Source organism: Myxocyprinus asiaticus, chromosome 44 (genome assembly GCF_019703515.2).
Source record: "Myxocyprinus asiaticus isolate MX2 ecotype Aquarium Trade chromosome 44, UBuf_Myxa_2, whole genome shotgun sequence".
Taxonomy (NCBI): Eukaryota; Metazoa; Chordata; class Actinopteri; order Cypriniformes; family Catostomidae; genus Myxocyprinus; species Myxocyprinus asiaticus.
Window position 1 is genome coordinate 5,760,490 of NC_059387.1, and position 16,760 is coordinate 5,777,249.

General features: G+C 36.0%; 1 long non-coding RNA gene across 1 annotated transcript in view; it reads left to right on the forward strand.

Annotated features, from left to right (window-relative positions):
- The window catches only part of LOC127434268 (uncharacterized), a 70,658-nt gene that overhangs the window by 27,416 nt on the left and 26,482 nt on the right, over positions 1 to 16,760 (forward strand). The gene's annotated exons all lie outside the window — the stretch shown is intronic.

The window sequence follows — 16,760 nt, forward strand, 5'->3', positions numbered from 1 at the left end:
TCCAGAAAATTATGTCAAGCCTTCAGACAATTAGCCAATTAGCTTCTGATAGGAGATGTACTGAATTGGAGGTGTACCTGTGGAACTATTTTAAGGCCTACCTTCAAACTTAGTGCCTCTTTGCTTGACATCATGGCAAAATCAAAATAAATCAGCCAAGACCTCAGAAAAAAAATTGTGGACCTCCACAAGTCTGGTTCATCCTTGGGAGCAATTTCCAAACACCTGAAGGAACCATGTTCATCTGTACAAACAATATTACACAAGTATAAACACCATGGGACCACGCAGCCATCATACCGCTCAGGAAGGAGATGCATTCCGTCTCCTAGAGATGAACAGAGTTGGTTGAGAAAAGTGCAAATCAATCCCAGAACAACAGCAAAGGACCTTGTGAAGATGCTGGAGGAAACAGGTAAACAAGTATCTATATCCACAGTAAAACAAGTCCTATATTGACATAACCTGAAAGACTGCTGAGCAAGGAAGAAGCCACTGCTCCAAAACCACCATAAAAAAGCCAGACTACAGTTTGCAAGTGCACATGGGGACAAAGATCTTACTTTTTGGAGAAAAGTCCTCTGGTCTGAAGAAACAAAAATGGAACATTTTGGCCATAATGACCATCGTTATGTTTGGAGGAAAAAGGGTGAGGCTTGCAAGCCGAAGAACACCATATATATATATATATATATATATATATATATATATAGCAATATCACACAAGCAAGAGTGCGATATGGCCCTACCTCAGCACTGCTATGATTCGGCTGCAGGCACGAGGCTGCAGGCCAAGTGCTGATTTAGGGCCATATAGCACGGCTGCAAGTGTGATATTGCTTATATACAACAGTTCAATGAACAAGTACATTTAAAAAAAATAAATAAAAAATAGGAAAAACTGAGTAGGGTCACAAAAAAGTGCATGGAACTACTTTCTTATGCGGCGGATCAGAATCTGCCTTTGCTAGTTCAAAATAAATGATGTGTCCAAGACTCTAGAAAACATCACTTTAGAACTACTAGTATCACGGAAACTAAATAGCCATCCAAGCTGGGGTATTCCTCTCTATTCCACCGTAGCTAGTGCGCAAGAGTCTTTCACTATAGAAACCGCAATGTCCTCTGCCATTTTGTCCTCTCCAATGTGGGTAAGCGCCTTGAGTTTGTGTAATTAATCAGTCTGTTGTGTCTCTCAGCTGTGCTGAGCCTTAATGCTTTTAAAACCGTTTAAAGCTATTTCCTAGCTTTAGTAGTGTAGTAGTAATACAAGCGATCACAGAGTGTTGTTGAATGTAAACACTGAGTGACGCTGACTCACTTCACGTCACCAACTGGCTCATATTACACATAAAAATGGTCTTTTGCTGCTACCTCCTGGCTAAAATATGTAATGTCACAATATTAAATGTAAAGTGACAGATAGCTCTTAACACATCTGCACTGCTCTTACACTTTAGTTTAAAACGGCACGAACACAAGCAGAATGATACAAACAGTGAAGCGTCTGAATGCTGATGTTGTGAGACCATTAGTACTCATGAAACGTCTCTCATCCAATCAGATTCAAGGACCGGAACTAAATGTTGTATAAATATATATATATATATATATATATATATATATATATATATATATATATATATATATATATACAACGTTGGGGAGTAACGGAATACATGTAACGGGAATATGTTTTTAAAATACAAAATAAAAGTAACTGTTCCACTACAGTTACAATTTAAATAATTGGTATTTAGAATACAGTTACATTCAAAAAATATTTTGATTACTGAAGAGATTACTTTGCATTTTATTGTCATTTGTTTCATTTAATATTTAGTCCTTTCAGATGGAAAACATTTATACAGTGGTGTGAAAAAGTGTTTGCCCCCTTCCTGATTTCTTATTTTTTTGCATGTTTGTCACACTTAAATGTTTCAGATCATCAAACAAGTTTAAATATTAGTCAAAGATAACACAAGTAAACACAAAATGCAGTTTTTAAATGAAGGTTGTTATTATTAAGGGAAAACAAAATCCAAATAAATGATGTACAGTACTGTACCACTGTACATATAAATGATGGAATCCAAAGTGCATTTGAACAGCGGTGAAACACTTTCTTATGATGTGTTACATTCATACGAGCAGACAGAGAAGTAAATTTGAAGAAATAGAAATAAACCTTGTGTAAATTGTCAGCTTTATGCTAAGCTAAAATGCTATTTCTAGCCATTCACACCAGGCATGATCATATTTTTTTATCAAGAAAATTCATTTTGGATCATAATTTCTTTTTTTCTAGTAAGACCTTTGATATTAGGGCAAAAATCTTATTCTTGATAATTATTTTTTTTTTATTGTTTTCCTGTAAAAATATCAAAAAATCCTTAAAACAAGATACATTTGATTTATTTTGTTTTAGAAACAACACTGCATAAGATATTTAGGTTTATCAGAGAATGTATTTTTAATATGTGTATTTTGTCTTACTGTACTGAATGAGTTTTTATAGTCAAAACAAGTGAAAAAATCTACCAGTGCTGAAGAAGTAATCCAAAGTATTTAGAATATATTACTGACTTTATGTAATCTAACAAATACGTTACAAATTACATTTTAAAGCATGTATTCTGTAATCTGTATTGGAATACATTTCAAAAGTAACCCTCCCAACCCTGTATATATATATATATATATATATATATATATATATATATATATATATATATATATATATATATATACACACACAGAAGGAAGAACTGGAAGCACAAGGACACAAACAACGGGTCAAAGTGGCCCAGATTCAGGCTGCAATGGTTTTGGCAGTGGACCAACCTTATGAGACAACTTAGAGGGTCCTAATAGCCACGGCATCTCGCCAAAGTGCTATGCAGGGAGAGAGAAATACAGAAAGGCTCACCGTTCGTAGCCAGTCCACCATGGAGATAACTGACTTATTTGTGCTATTTTCTCCACAAGCCTTTTTTGAGCCTAAGTCTCCCACAAGGCTTCAAAGATGAAATAAAGAAAGTTATGTACGTATGTTTTCTTCTACAGAGATAAAGGCAGTGGAAGCACACCAGAACGTCTTTTTGTTAAAGAGGCGGCACTTAAATCTTTAAGCACGGTAGGAATTGTTCTCCAGTTGTTTTTTGTTTGTTTTTGTTTTTTTTCTCCACGGTGATCTCATTCGTATTTGTAGGTGTACACATGCAGTTTGTTAGACAATGGAATGCACAATATCAACATACTGACAGCTTCTTAAACATTAAACTTTTTACGTAAATTATTAGAGGCAGAAATCTTTATGAATCCTCTGACGAATGGTAGGAGCTGGATTTCCCTTACAAAAAATCTAGAGTTGCTGCAAACTTGCCACATATTCTCCTCTTACTTTTTTCACATGCAAATGAGCTTGTGATTCGCTGCTAATGTTTGCCAGAATTTTCAACAAGTTTGCAGCAACTCTAGATTTTTTGTAAGGGTTGCCAGAACCTTTATGAGGAGACCGCTGCAGGAGACTGAGATCAAAACCCAGACACAATCCCATGACGTATGCGGTTGCTCAACTGATAGAACGTCGCACTAGCAATGCAAAGGACCGGAATAAGAGTCCTGAAGAGCACGCAAGTTGACACGTGAGCTGAAAGTGTCAAAGAAGCACCACAAAATGACATGTTTTCTTCAGCAATTGCGTTTTCATCTCACATTTGCTTTTCTGACACTATCAGTTAAGTTTAGGTTTAAGGTTTAGGGTAGGAAGGTCGGTTTTGTTGATATAAAACTCGATAAAGCATTAACATTAAAAAATTTCACCTGTAATGTCACTCTGCAAAATGTCGCCACAGTCACGTTCATTTTATGAGACCAGGCTGGTTTTTGCTGCTGTCTATACAATATGTTGATATTGAACGTGATAGTGTCTATCCAAGCATAACCAACCAGACGTGCAAATCCGATTGTGATATTGCATCCATGGCATCACTGTTAAATCACTCCTTCTTCTGGTAATGACTGATGCTGGCACTCTGTTGCTGGGTAGAGTGTTTTGTCATGGTCAGTCTCTTAAAGAAATAAAAAAAAAACAAAAAACTTCCCTTAGCTGTGCTACACAAAAGCCAAAATGGAAAAAGCAAAATGAAAGACAGGCTTTCTAAAAAAAACAACAACAAAAAAACACATTCGGTATTAAGGCAAAAGTCTGGCTGACTGTACCCGTGATATGTAGTAGTGTAAGAGGAGAGAAAAAGGGCTATGGATTTAAATCCATTCGTCGATAAAGGTCACTACTCCAAAGGGTTTTATTTCACTGCCACACATCAAAGTGTAAATCTGTGATTGCCACCACTGAATGGAGAGACAACAAGGCCGGGTTTGTGGATCGTTTCTATGGCGCAGTGTGTGAGGAGAAAGCCCACAATGTGCAGGTTTTCTATCAGGGGCCCCCAGATCAATGGGCAGCCTGACCTTTGCATTGTGTTGCCGGCTTTGCCCATGATGTCATGCCATCTATCCACCGCTTTTCTTAAAGGGCCAGAGAAAGGGAGGCACGGTCCCACACTGTCATCCCACCACGAGACTGAAAAGACAGCCGCAAGGCATTATCTGCAAATATAACCACCTGAAACAGCATAAACACCTCATCTCTGCAGATTAAGGCAGCTGATATGCATTGGATTATCTGATGCTGTCTTGATTTAATTGAAAATTTGGTCATTATTTCCATATCTTCAAGTCATTCCAAACCCGTTACTGTTATTTGTTTATTAATAAAAAAATTTTTTTATTGTGGAATGCAAAAGTAGACGTTCATGATTAATTTTAATGCAACTCTTTCCATACAATGACAGTTCATATTGGCCATGGCTATCTAGCTCCAAAAAGGACAAAAAATTCAAAAATGGCACATTGTGGGGCCTGGGTAGTTCAGCGAGTATTGACACTGACTACCACCCCTGGAGTCGCGAGTTCGAATCCAGGGCATGCTGAGTGACTCCAGCCAGGTCTCCCAAGCAACCAAATTGGCCCGTTGCTAGGGAGGGTAGAGTCACATGGGGTAACCTCCTTGTGGTCATGATTAGTGGTTTTCGCTCTCAATGTGTCGCGTGGTAAGTTGTGCGTGGATCGTGGAGAGTAGCATGAGCCTCCACATGCTTTGAGTCTCCGCGGTGTCATGAACACTGAACCACATGATAAGATTTGCGGATTGATGGTCTCAGAAGCGGAGACAACTGAGACTTGTCCTCTGCCACCCGGATTGAGGTGAGAAATCGCGCCACAATGAGGACCTACTAAGTAGTGGGAATTGGGCATTCCAAATTGGGAGAAAAAAAATGGCACATTGTGTGTGGTTTATACATGTGAAAACAAATAGCATTTTGACATCAATGATGTTGATGTGCCATTTATTATTCTGGACATGAATCTGGGGAAGATTATAAGTGAATAACAACACATTCCTTACACAAAGCTGTTGTATGGCTTCAGAAGACTTGGAATGTACTGCACAAATTGTATGGATGGTTTTCTTTTGTTGTGCATTTATAGTGTTTTGTTTTGTTTTTTTTTTTCTTTATGGAGTTTGACAGACATAGTCACTATAACCTATCATTGTACATTCAAAAAATATTTTAGGTAAATTAAATTAATAAAACTTTTTTATTCAGGTTTTATTCATTTCATTTAGTTAAAGATTACTCAATTCAGTTTGATGAAATTTTGTTATGAAATTTAACTGTGCTAAAAAAAATGCTCTTAAAAATAGGCTAATTTTTTTTGAATATATGAAGTGAATATTCTGGTTACACTTTAAAATAAGGTTCCATTTGTTAACATTAGTTAACAACGTTTGTTAAAATGAACTAACAATGAACATTACTTTTACAGCATTTATTAATTGTGATTAATGTTAATTTCAACATATACTAACACATTTTTAAAATCAAAAGTTGTATATATTAACATTTGTTAATGCTATATAAACTAAAATAAGCTAACAATAAACAACTGTAATGTTATTAACTAACATTAACATAGATTCATGATTACTGTAAAAAATATATATTTTTCATAATTTGTTCATTATACCTAATACATTTACTACTGTTAACAAATGTAACCTCATAACCTTATTATAAAGTGCTACCAGTATTCCTTTAAAGCGATGCATTGGCTTAGACAAGGGTCAGCAATTAACAGGGTCTTGGGGAAAATTTGCCCAGTGAAATAAAAAAAATAAAAAAATGTAAATTCAAAATATGGGGACAAAACATGCCTCCGTAATGAGTTCCTGTATAGTTCTTAATATTCTACTGTAGTTAAAAAAAAAAAAACAGAAACATAAAATCATCACAATCTTCAATTGAACGATTCGAGATAAAATATTTTAATCCATCTGTTTTCAGTTGACAAAAGAAAATTTTCGTGCTGCCAAGGCAGATCTTCAGACCACTGACCCACAAAGACATGCTCAGAAATATTCCGAAATGAATTGATATTGAATTGATTCATTACTAGAATATAGTTTAATTCAATCTAATTAGGGAATCAGTTGCAAAACACAGCACTACAAATATTAGTTGATGTTGATTTAATTTTATTGGTAACAGCCTACAGTATCTCATTATTCAAATTGAATTAATGGATTAAATTAAAGTATTTGACATAAAAGTATGACACAGAGTCATTTTATAAGGTTAAAAAAACATATAAAGGTAAAAACAAATGTCCCTGAAAATCAATTGCCACTTAACAGAAAAGTTAATTTCTGACACTGGATTAGACTGTGCTACAGTTTTCTCAGAAACTCCATCGTGCATTCTGCATTGAACATGCAATTGATGCAGAACATTAAAATACTCCACTCTAATGATATGACAAGCATTGAGATATTTAGATGCAAAGTATGCATTTAAAAGTGCCTCGGCACAAGTCGTAAATCAAATAAGGCCAATGGCCTTTTTAAGATGTTCGTCAGGGACTGATCTGCCTTTTGAGTTAATATACGCCAGAGCAGAACTTAAGAGGATAAAAGGGGTGAGCTTTTCATTGTTCGGCCCTGAAAGATCTTCTTTGTAGTGTAGAGAGCCGATGGCAGCTGGTAGGGTCCTCTCCACACACTGAAGATAGAGAACTTTCTCAGAGTAGCCAAGTGCATTGGAATGGAAATCTAAAGAGGTAGGCGTGAACCATTTGTTTAGCCATGTTTGTGTTTGCTGTCAACATGGCTGTCTGTTTTGTGGGGCCACCGCTTTTGCCTACACAAAATAAATGTGTGTGTGTCCACCCTTTTCACTTGCAGACATAATCGAGGGGGATCCGGGCAGCGCCGCTGTAAAGGACCGACTCGCCTGAGTCTTTGCAATGGCGACAGATGTTGTAATTGCCAGCTGATGGATGGGCTGTAGATAAGGTCATTACAGCCAGAGATACAGGCTGATTTGGAAAAGAAGGAACGGGCCTGTGTCACGACTGGATGGTCAGGTCAGGTCAGTTCTCTGGAAGGAGGGAGATTGATAACGCAATTGGCTACATGTTGAGAAAGATGCAGTTTCAGGACTCTGGTGGGGTCGAGAGCTCGGTCACAGGGTGGAGAAGGGTGCAGGATACGGTCAGCCCTTAAATTAGACACACCCTCCCCCTATTGTGTGTGGAAAATACACAATACTCACGCAGTCTATTTTGTGCAGACAACAATTATCACGCTCAAGAGTGCAATGACTGAAATTAAATGCAGTTAGTTACCCTTAAAGATTGTGGTGGCCCCAAAATGTATTTGGACACTTAAGTCACACTTAAAACTGTCTGAAAGTTATCGCATTAGATAACATGATATCAAACCAAGTGGCATCTGCAAACAATAGATGCAATGACTTTTAAACAACTGGTGTCAAAGTCAAGTGAAGGTTTGAAGTCAGTTCCCCTCAAGTTCACACAAGTGTCCTAGCAGAGGAAACACAGGTGGAGTTCATCACATGTTACATCACTATGAACATATTCTGCTAAGATCTGGAAAACAGAAAGTGCTTAAATCAACATGATCACATGGGAAGTCGGCACTCTTGTTTCTGAGAGTTCCAGTACTCTAGGATCGGCCACATTATGCCGACTCACTGACAAGCACCATCTCATATCAGACATTTTTGCATCGGCTCCAGCATGTTAACCTTCCCTTATGGCACAACTGAAAGCACGTTGTGTCAGCGGCATGAGAGTCCCGGGTTAGGATCCCATTTTGAAACCAGGAAGTAATTGCATTCTCATAATCAGTGAAGAACATGATTCGGAGGTTGCATTTTTCCCTTTAACATTACAGTTTTACTCTACTGATGGTTAGGTTTAGGTTTAGGTTTGGGGTTTGGGTTGTGGGTACAGTTTATAAAATATGCATTCCTCTTCACTGTACTGCAGCCTGTACAGCTGAAAACAACTCACTTCACAACTCGCTTTTGGCACCCCTCTGTGGACATTACATCTGGAAAATGGTGCTCACACGTGTCCATATGCCCAACAACACTTATCACTTTTGCCACTGGGGGCAGTGTTTTGAATTTCAGTTAGTTCAGACTGATTTTAGTGAGATCAGTCTGTCCAAATACTTTTTGTCTTCATTTTCAACACTTATATATATATATATATATATATATATATATATATATATATATATATATATATATATATATATATATATATATTTTTTTTTTTTTTTTTTTTTTTTTTTTTTTTTTACGAGTGTTGGATATAATCTGATTACAAACAAATTATTTTTGCAATCCAATTACTTTTTTAGTCAAAAAAGTAGTGTGACGCATTACAATTGGGACAACAACATTAAACAAGGTGGGAAATATAGTCATACTTTTGAATTCATTGAGTGAAAAAGCAAAACCCTAAAAAGTGTTTTAGAAAGTAATTTAAAAGCAAAGTAATTAGTAATGTGATTACATTCCCATGAAGTAATCAATAAAGTAATCTGATTATATTTTTTTAGAAAAAAAGTGTGTAGTGGATTAGTATTTTTGAGTAATCTACCCAACACTTTGCTGTGCTTTGTTGTTATCTAATACAATGACCAAATTCATACACTTTTAAGTGTCAAAATATTTTTTTGGAGCCACTGTATATGTGTTTCATACAAATTTAGTTGTAAAAAGCTGATTAAAAATATACAGTAAATATGATTATGTTCATTCATATTTAGTAAGCACATGCTCTTGATCAACTGGTCAATGCCTTGCAATCCACAAAGCAACAATATTGGTCAATGCGGCTGAACTTTCTAGAAATTCTAAACTGAATTTCCATTGGTCTCAAATGGACACCATTCACATTAACAAAATTGCAGTAAACAAACTGTGTAAGCGTCAGTTAATTCTACACTTACATCTACTCCTCTTCTTAAAAAGAGCAAGAGAAAGGGAGAGAGAAACACAGGGAGGTCTATTCTCAGGGGGCACATTCAGGGTCATTTGAGTTTGTGTCACAGTTACACAGGGTGTCACTCCACACCAAAGTGAATTGTCAGTTTGTTTATACAAGCTGTGGGATTGCGTAAGATGTTTGCTCCCCCTGAACGCTCCCCAGAGGTCAATTAGGACAGATGAGCTTTTCTCCACACAAAGGAAACTGGTAGCCTTACAGCAGTTAGGGGAGGCCCATAATTAACAGTTATAAAGTACTTTGGTTTGTTAATTGAATTAGTTAATCCTTTTTTCTGTGATCTTCAGCTGAAGGGGGGGATAATAGGAGCCCTCTTGTACTGTCACACACGTGGCGGCTCGTCTTCGGCACAAAATGCTCCAATGAAAACCATTCAGAGACAGAGACAGAAAATGACAACGCAATTCTCAAGCAGCCTTAGATCTTTTCTTTAATAAAGAGGCTTCCCAGAAAAGACACCATCTACTGTATATACGAGTGTACTCTTATGAATTCATAAAATTAAACTTAAGGAGATGTAGGCTAATGAGGAGTCAGACAGTCATTTTTACAAAGTAAACACCAACAGAACTCCGACGCAAACCGGAGGTTGATTTCAGCTGTTCAGTGATTTATTTCTTCTCACATAACTACACAATTTCAGGGCAAATCAATGTTCCATGTCCATTTATTTTTTTATTTGGCAAGTAGTCTTGTAATAGGCTGAATAGTGAGGAGTCAGATGGTCATTTTCACAAAATAAACACCAACAGAACTCCGACACAAACCGGAGGTTGATTTCAGCTGTTTAGCGATTTATTTCTTCTCAAATGACACAATTTCGACGCAAATCAATATTTTATGTATATGTATTTATTTATTTGGTTAGTAATAAGCGGATAATGTACAGTCATCCGGTTGTTATCGCACAATAAACCCCTTCAGGGTGATACAAGAATCTTCTGCTTCTCGTCGGGTCCTGATCATCCTGTCGGGGTTTATTGTGCAACAACCAGCTGACTGTACATTATCCCTTACTTATTTAAAGGTGCAGTATGTAAGATTCAGAAACCCTTGTTATTAATGACACCTGTGGCCGTTAAGTGAACTGCAGCCAGCTGCCTGTTGCTCGTGATCACGCGCACACACTCCATAGGGACGCGAGCATCGACCAAAACAAAGAGAATGAACGTGATTCACCAGTATCATGTTGACAGATAAGGTAGCATAATTAACATTACACATTTATGATTGTTTTCCTACAAACTTTGAGACTGTATATTATATTTGACTCTCCAGTGCTGGAACAGGGCTAAAACAAAGTGTGGATATAGGTCTGGCTATGCGAGACTATAGTTTGAAGTAATCACTTTTCTTTGCATGATACATTGACTGCATTTATACGATAACCTCTGTCGGCGTTAGTTAGTTAGCCAACTTTATCAATAGCTGTTAGCTAAATTTGGTGGATGATGACAGCAGCTGTTTATAAAATAGACAGTACATTATAAATATGACACAATTCAGTACTGATGTGATTCCATCACAACTGTCATTTTGATATATCGATGAGCTATTGTTTTATAATTATAGACAGTATATATTTTCTGTATAACCAAGTTACGTTACACTAATGAATGGGTCTTTTTGCATTATCTTGAACATTGTCTAGCATTCATTTCATGTGTTATTGTAGTTAAACTTGCTGAATAATTACAGATTAACACTGACTTTAACCTGGCTTTTAGTATAAAGAGAAGATCGTTGAAATTATTTGAAAGTTTCGAAGCAAGGTAGCTTGCAATTCGTCAGTGTTAGAGGTAAGATCAAGTTAGCTAAAATGACACAGATCAATCCTTATGGCACTATATTTCACATGCTTTGCAGTTATGTAAGCTTACCTGTCCAATAAGAAGAACGCCAATTCAGGGTCGGTTTTGATCCCCAAAACCGAACGAAGTTCCCTCCAGGAATCAAATGCCTTGCCGATGTTCACTCTAGTTTTTGCTCGACCACGATCACGTTCCCGCTTAGCCAGATGGGATTCAGTAGATAAATGTTTTTTTTTTTTTTTTTTTTTTTTGGCTTACTCAGAGTTTGTGTAGGAGTCGGTGTTGTTCTGGGAGCCAGACGTTTGCAGGATTCCATCTCTAAGATAACATTACCTAGTGTTGCAGACTGTCTGTTGACGCTGTTGACATGGAAGAGAAGCTATTACTGTCTGAGGCAAGGCTCTCGGGAGCGCGCATAAACGTCACATCCTTTGGGTTTTCCCGGAAAAAGCGACCCGCTCCCTTTGCATGAAAATCAGTCTACAGGCTTTAATATGCAACCTAGGAAGTCAGGGAAGAGCTCATTTTTTAAGTTGCGTTACAAGCCGTTCACACATTGGCAAAAAAAAAAAGGCTAATATTACATGACAAATGTTACATATTGCACCCATAACATGCCTCAGTGAAAGATTTACCATCTGTATAGTAAAGTGAAACTACACCTCTCAGGGAAAAAAAAAAAAAAAAAAAAATATATATATATATATATATATATATATATATAATATTATTTTATTTTTTTCTGAGCGGCGCAGTTTCACTTTACTGACACAATGAATAATCTGTGTTGTTTGTCACTGATATACATGAGAAACTAAGTAAGAAATACTTTTATATATATATAGAAATAGTTCTATTATCCATAATTATTATAAATATTATAAATTGCTTTGTAATATTTTTAATACATTTTGGACCCTGTGTAAATGTCAGTTAGCAAGTTAAGACTAGCTAAAACTGCATGAGAGTAGTAATGTCTCCGGATAGACTAAACAACCTGGCTCTTTTCTCATTTCAGAGATCTGGTGTCTTTGCTAACAAGAAAACTCGTAAATGTATTAATATATATTTTATTTTGTTAGTATGCATTGTTTTTTTATTATTATCATTATTATAATTATTACTTGATTCAAAGTATATTTGTGTTTAAAATGAAATGTGAATTTCTAATACACATGTAGCACTGTTATCACTGTTATAGCACAGTCCATCTATAAAATGTTTATATCCCCAGATATAAGATTTAGAGATAGTAAAATATTCTCATAGTGATAAGATACATTTTAATTGTTATGTGTGATTATTGTCCTTTGTTACACTTTGTGCATTTGCTGAACAACATCCATTATTAATTTATCATGTACATATAAGCATATAAACCACTTATGTGTGAATAAAAGCATAACATTCAGACACTGTTCCAAAAATAAAGAGGAGCTTGTCAGTTATTATTATTATTTTTTTGCCCCACCCATATCACAAAGGCAACTTTGAAGATGTCAAAGCTAGGGCCTTAATCTGGTGCCATGTTCCCTTTCCGGCCCCCCCTTGGCCCCTTTCTAGTGTACACTATCCCTATCATCTCGCCTTCAAAAGTATATCTCTGCAATCTCTTCACAAATTATTCAAATGTGCCTGTCTAGCTGCACACTTATTTCACAGCTCCACTTGAAGCACAGGTCTGAACGAGTGCATGAAATCCTCTGTAATTTCTACACTGGCCCACCGGCCCCCGTTCACTGCCACAAACCTTCAGAACCTAAAACATGCACATTCGTAATCAGTGTCCCACATGCTTGTATCTGGATCCCATTACATGATCCAATTCACTGTGGAGGCTGCAAGCGGGTGTCCATGAAAAACTTCCTACTTTTAACTCTTGCACATGGAGCTGAGTTGCAATCTTGAAGAAAAAAAAAATGAATAAAACCCAAAATCACGAGCCTGGTGTCAAAATATGCATAGAAAGTGACATTGTAAGGCTCCACAGGTCAATCTTGGCCATTTTACATAGCTTAAATTTACAGGGTGGAGAGTACATGAGGGGAATAAAATATCAACACCATTAGGGATGTCTTGCTCTGTCTTTATAATTATGTAAATATTTGCTTGTCGTACTATTAGCACCTTTATATTAGTTTTTCATCACATTAAATGAGCAACACAAGCCCAATTCAGTGTGTCTAACAATTTAGTGTCAAGGGAATTTAACGTTTTCACACTTCCTATGCTGCTACACCTCTGAAAAATGGCTATGATTATGAAAAGTAATTTTGAGTTTTTCTTCTCAAAATGTTTGTTAATGCCGTTAGCCATGCTATTTAACTTTTCTGTGCATCCTGTCATGCCAAAGCATGTGCCTAACCAGTGTTAGGAAAGTATCTTTGAAACTAGTAGCCTGCTCTAAATAATAACTGTATTTTTCTGCACAAAACAATGATAATTTTTAAATGAATGAACAGTTCTCAATTACAGTGACAGCATAAATCTGAACCAACATAGTCTCAAGACAACTTGTAATAATCTGTGAGAGATTGAAAAAATTGTAAGATATCGTATGACTTGGCTCGGACAAAAAGGTAAACCCTTTATTGAATTTCAAATCAGTACAACACAGGCATCAAGAAAGGAAACAAATTTGGTTACTCATTACATATTTATTTATCCAATACATATGACTGATGTATGTCAATAACATGTATAACACATTTTCCTTGTCTTATTCCAAACCTCAATGTTTTCTTTAATTTGTGGTACACAAAAGTTATTTTCCTATTCAAATCATTTAATAAGGTGGAGTAATGGGAGTAAAGTTTCACGTTTTTGTACAAAAGTTGCACAGAATATTCTAACATTTTTGTTCTCTTGTACTAGTATTATGGCTTGCCATGATACTGGGTTGACTTAAACGGAGTTAATACTAAAAGCACTAAAACACAACCTAATTTAACAAAATATAACATGTCAAAAACATAGTAATTAACAGCAACTGTAGTATAGAGATTGATTGTAGTATTGGAGTCAGCTCTGGTGAAGAAATCAATTGCAGTATGAGAGACCACTCTAGTATAGGAATTCATTGTAGTATTGGAGTTGACTCTAGTGTAGGAATCAACTGTTGTATCAAGTTGACTCAAGTGTAGAAATCAGTTGTAGTATCAGAGTCGACTCTAGTGTAGAAATCAACTGTAGTATAAGTGACGACTCTAGTGTAGAAATTATTTTGTGGTATAGGATACAATTCTAGTGTGTATCACAGTATCGTATTCGACTCCAGTGTAGAAATCGTTTGTAGTACTGAAGTCAACTACAGTATATGAATTGATTGTAATATCAGAGTCAAATTTAGTGTAATCAATTATATTGCAGTCAACCCCAGTAGAGGAATAAATAGTAGTATCAGAGTCAAATTTAGTGTAGGAATCTATTGTAGTATCGGAGTCGACTATGGTACAGGAATTCATTATAGTATCTTAGTCGACTCTAGTGTAGGAATTGATTGAAGTGTCAGTATTAACTAGAAATCAATTATAGTATTGAAGTTGACTCTAGTGTAGGAACTGATTGTAGTATCGGAGTCAACTAGGAATTGATTGTAGTATTGTAGTCAATTATAGAATAGGAATCAATTGTAGTATCAGTTGACTCTAGTATAGGAATCAGGTGTAGAATCATAGTCGACTCTAGTGTAGGAATAAATTGCAGTATCGTAGTTGACTCTACTAGAGGAATCAATAGTAGTATCGGAGTCGAATTTAGTGTAGGAATCGATTGTAGTATCGGATTCAACAATTGTATAGGAATCCATTATAGCATTGTAGTTGACTCAAGTGTAGGAATTGATTGTAGTGTTGGAATTAACTAGGAATCAATTGTAGTATTGAAGTCAACTCTATTGTAGGAATCGATTGTAGTATCGGAGTCATCTAGGAATTTATTGTAATATTGTAGTTAACTATAGTATAGAAATCGATTGAAGTATTAGAGCTGACTCTAGTATAAGAATCAATTGTAGTATCATTATGGACTCTAGTGTAGGAATCAACTGTAATATCATAGTCAACTCTGTAAAGGAATAAATTGTAGTATCGAAGTCGACTCTAGTGTAGGAATAAATTGCAGTAACGTAGTTGACTCTCGTGTAGGAATACATTTTAGTATCGGAGTCAACTCTAGTGTAGGAAAAAAGTTTAGTATCATAGTCAAATCTAGTGTAGGAATAATTTGCAGTATCTTAGTCAACTTCAATTGTAGTATCAGAGACGATTCTAGTGTAGGAATAAATTGTAGTATCAGAGACGATTCTAGTGTAGGAATAAATTGCAGTAACGTAGTTGACTCTCATGTAGGAATACATTTTAGTATCGGAGTCAACTCTAGTGTAGGAAAAAAGTTTAGTATCATAGTCAAATCTAGTGTAGGAATAATTTGCAGTATCTTAGTCAACTCTAGTGTAGGAATCAATTGTGGTATCGTAGTCAAATCTAGTGTAGGAATTCAATTCCAGTATCATAGTTGACTCTAGTATAGGAAAAAAGTTTAGTATCGTAGTCGACTTTAAGTGTAGGAATCAATTATAGTATCAGAGTCGAATCTAGTGTAGGAATCAATTGTAGTATCAGAGACGATTCTAGTGTAGGAATAAATTGTAGTATCAGAGACGATTCTAGTGTAGGAATAAATTGCAGTAACGTAGTTGACTCTCATGTAGGAATACATTTTAGTATCGGAGTCAACTCTAGTGTAGGAAAAAAGTTTAGTATCATAGTCAAATCTAATGTAGGACTCATTTGCAGTATCTTAGTCGACTCTAGTGTAGAAATCAATTGTGGTATCGTAGTCAAATCTAGTGTAGGAATCAATTGCAGTATCATAGTCGGCTCTAGTGTAGGAAAAATGTTTAGTATCATAGTCAAATCTAGTGTAGGAATAATTTGCCGTATCTTAGTCGAATCTAGTGTAGGAATCTATTGTGGTATCGTAGTCAAATCTATTGTAGGAATTCAATTTCAGTATAATAGTCGACTCTAGTATAGGAAAAAAGTTTAGTGTTGTAGTCGACTTTAAGTGTAGGAATTGATTGTAGTATCTTAGTCGACTCTAGTGTAGGACTCATTTGCAGTTTCATAGTTAACTCTAGTGTAGGAAAAATTTAGTGTCATAGATGACTGTAAGTGTATGAATCAATTCTAGAATCAGGGTTGACTCCTCTTTAGGAATAAATTGTTTTAATGGGGTTGACTCTTGTTAAAAAAAATATTTAGATGGAATACTTTTAATCGCTTATTGCATTATCGTGTTGCATCTTGTTAGAATTCGGTGTAACATATACTCAAGGAAAGTTCTATAAAGTGTGCCATGACTGGAATTCTCCTTCATATTATCAGCTTAAAGGTTGTTTATTTGCTAAAAAGAGTGAGAGGTGGAATAATAGGTGATTTCTGATTGCATGGTAATCATGCAGTTCCCCCCCCACCTCCCCCGGTCTCTCCTTGGCGGAAT